At 61.7% G+C, this 3,076-nt stretch overlaps 1 pseudogene; it reads right to left on the bottom strand.

The window, feature by feature from the left end:
* Window positions 1-768: 768 nt before the first annotated feature.
* On the bottom strand, window positions 769-1,962 carry LOC147964015 (uncharacterized; annotated as a pseudogene).
* Window positions 1,963-3,076: the final 1,114 nt, after the last annotated feature.

Here is a 3,076-nt window from a genome sequence, read left to right as displayed (position 1 = left end):
TGAGAAGATGTCGAAGACTAGACTAGGTGCCGGACGCGGCCTTTTGCTTTTGCCTTTCCTTGTTGACAAAGTTCTTCGATTTGGATTTAAGTTGGGTTTGAGCTCGATGCTTGTGTGTGTTTGGGGGAAGGGGTGTTTAGTATCGTTCGAGCAATCTCTCGCGTTCTGGTTTTGGCTTTGCATCCAAAGTTAGCGTCGGCTGCCCCCCCTCGCGAGCCGGGCCGGGCCAGGCACGTTTTACAGCCAGGACCGCTGTTGCCGCACCCTTTCCGGAGGTCCTCATCGCGGAATCTACAAGTTAATCAGGCGACACCCGAGGTACAGCGGCCCTCGCAGGCCCACTCAGGACTCGTTGGGGTCGGAAGGTACACAAGTCAGCTGACTCGTCACTGGGCCAGCGGCTAAGTTCACACGCAATGTTATACTTACAAGGGTACTAATTGCAAACCTTTACATGAGGGGCTTCCCCTCCCAAAATGCTCTTATATTCTTCAGGGCCAAGCCCGAACCTTCTTCGTGCAGGATAAACAACAGTGACATGCGGTCAGTCGGACATATCACTCACCGCGTCTTCTTGGGCATCCTCGGAGGCATCATTGGCATCATTGACATTGCCACCGCCGCCGCCAGCATCTCCGTCAGCGCCAGGCTCGTCCACAACACCGCCTTCATTGGCGGCCACGACCACGCCGTCATCATCAGACACAAAGGCCCTGACGAGGGCGTCCACATTGTCCTCCACCCATCGCACCAGGTCGCCCCGGACGGCTATGGGCACGGGTGCGATGGCAGTGTCAAAGTCGAAGTGGGGGTCCCTGCCCAGTAGATAGCTGAAGATGCGGGAGAATGCACGCCCGAGCAAGGCTCGGCTCCTCTCTTCGACAAGCCAACGGGACCTTTCGGAGCGGTTCTCCAGAAGCGTCACCACATCGGCGAAAAACTGGAGGTTGCCGGCGTAGTTGACCTCGTGCGGCTCCTTAGCGACAACCTCGCAGATGTTGCCCAAAGCTGTGTTGGCCCTTTCTCTGAGCGTTTGAAGCATGGGGGCATGCTCATGCTCCAGAACCCGCCGCCGACGGATCTCGTCCTCATTTCGCTACGCGACGGCCTCAGCGTCATCAACCCTCTGTTGGAGAAGAAGCTGCTCGGCCCGGGAAGAGGACAGCTCCGCCTGTGCTGCGCTGAGGGTGGCTGCGAAGGAGTCCGCACGCCGCGTCACTTCGGCCAGTCTGTCCCTGAGGGCTAAGGTCCTGCCCTCAGCCTCGGCCTTGATCAGCCCCAACCTCGTCTCGTATTCGCGCTCGAAGGCCGAGCGAGCTTCCACCACGCGGCGATCGACTTCTTCCTGGGCCTGGGCTTTGCGCGCGGCAATGTCATCCTCCGCCCGAGCCACGAGGCGCTCCCTCGTCTCCAACCGCTCAAGATCAAGGTTGCGCTCGGCAGCCTCCAACATCAGCGCCTCCTCGCACTTCAGAAGCTCCACCCGGTCAACAGGGGCCCCCTCCATCGACTCAAGGGCCGCCTGGTGTAGTTCCACTTGTTGCTCTAGGCCTGGAGCTCCCATGCGCGCTCCTCCGCATCCTTGCACCGTCGGTCTGCTTCCCGAGCCTCCTCGACGGCCTGGGAGCAGGCCTCCCGCGAAGCTGCCAGCGACGCTTCAGCCTTCGCGTTTTTGAGATCACGTTGGTAATGCGCGAGGGCGATGGCTACCTTTAGTTTGCGCCTCTCCTCAGCAAGGTGCAAGCCTTTGGCCTCGAGGCGCGCATCCTCGTCACCAAGCTCTGCCCCGATCTGGCTCACCGCATCCGCCGCCCTCTGGAGGAACTCTTTGCGAAGGGCGCGTCGCTCCCGGGTGCGCATGAGAATATCATCCGCATCACCCTCTTCCACCGGAGCATGCGGAGGGCCCCGAGGCGGCAAGCCCCCTCCCGGCGCGGAGCTGGGGGCTGGCGCCCTTGCCATCGCTGAACGGACCTCTCTGGGAATCCGGCCTGGTGTCGGTCCACCCACGGAGGAGGAGCCAAAGACAGACTTCAGCCATTTACCATCTATGATCAGAGGAGGCACGCGGGGCAAGCCGGATGTGCCCCAGGAGGACTCAGGAAGAAAGGACAGCGGGCGCACAGGCTCGAGGTGCCCTATGGAACGGACCACTCCACCAACCGGTCTGGCAGCAGGGGTGCCGCTTGAGCTCGGCGAGCCCAGGGCCAGCGGAGAAGGCAAAGCTTGGGGGGATGACTCCCGGGCTGACTCGATGAGTTTCGCAGGGCAGGGCCTGAAAGGGCCGCAACCAGTCGCAGGGATAGCAAAGTAAATGAGCGAAGAAAGAAGAAGACTTACTCATCCATGGCAAAGTACTTCCTGCGCTTCAACAAACGCCAAGGGAGGTCGATGCCACCCAAGGCCTCCTTTCTCTTGCGGAGGGTCTCGAAGTCTACATGGAACCGACCTAAGCGCTCAGCGCAGGGGTCAGCCTCTGGTGCGGAAGAAGCGTCAAGATGATCAGCGCTAGAGGAGCCAGCCTGGGAGGCGCCGTCAGGCGTTGCCTCGCGAGGAACGGCTGGGGCCTCGGGAGCCCCGGCCTCAGGAACCATAGGCAGCGACTCCGCACCTACCGCCGCTCCAGGGCGGGCCTCGGGAGACGCCGCCTTCGAGGCTTCTCGCGGCGTCGGCACCTCGACATCGGTCGCCTCAACTCCCGCCGGTTCTCGTCTCCCCGCCCTGTCGCCCAAGGAAGGACCGTTGTGGGCAGCAGGGGGAGCCACCACGGCGGCTGGGTCTCACGGGGCCCTGTGCAGCCAGCCGGGCGCAACCCCTACTCGTCGAAGCTGGGCATCTGCCTCACAAGATCGGCCCTGCCAGAGCAAAGATACAAGAGGACACCATTACTCCGAAGGCTACCTGGGGAAGGATCACCAGTCAAGACCCTGAGCATCGTCCGCAGCACTTCAGGCACCAAGTCCTCCTCCTGAAGCCGCATGCGGTCTCTATGCCCCGCAAAGTCCCACATCCGGCGAGAGTGGCACTGAAGAGGAGCAATGCGACATTGGAGGAACTCCTTCACCACCTTGGGTGC

The sequence above is a fragment of the Triticum urartu genome, chromosome 6A, assembly GCF_056163025.1.
Source record: "Triticum urartu cultivar PI428250 chromosome 6A, HENAU_Tu73, whole genome shotgun sequence".
Classification (NCBI taxonomy): domain Eukaryota; kingdom Viridiplantae; phylum Streptophyta; class Magnoliopsida; order Poales; family Poaceae; genus Triticum; species Triticum urartu.
This window is presented reverse-complemented; position numbering and strand designations above follow the sequence as displayed.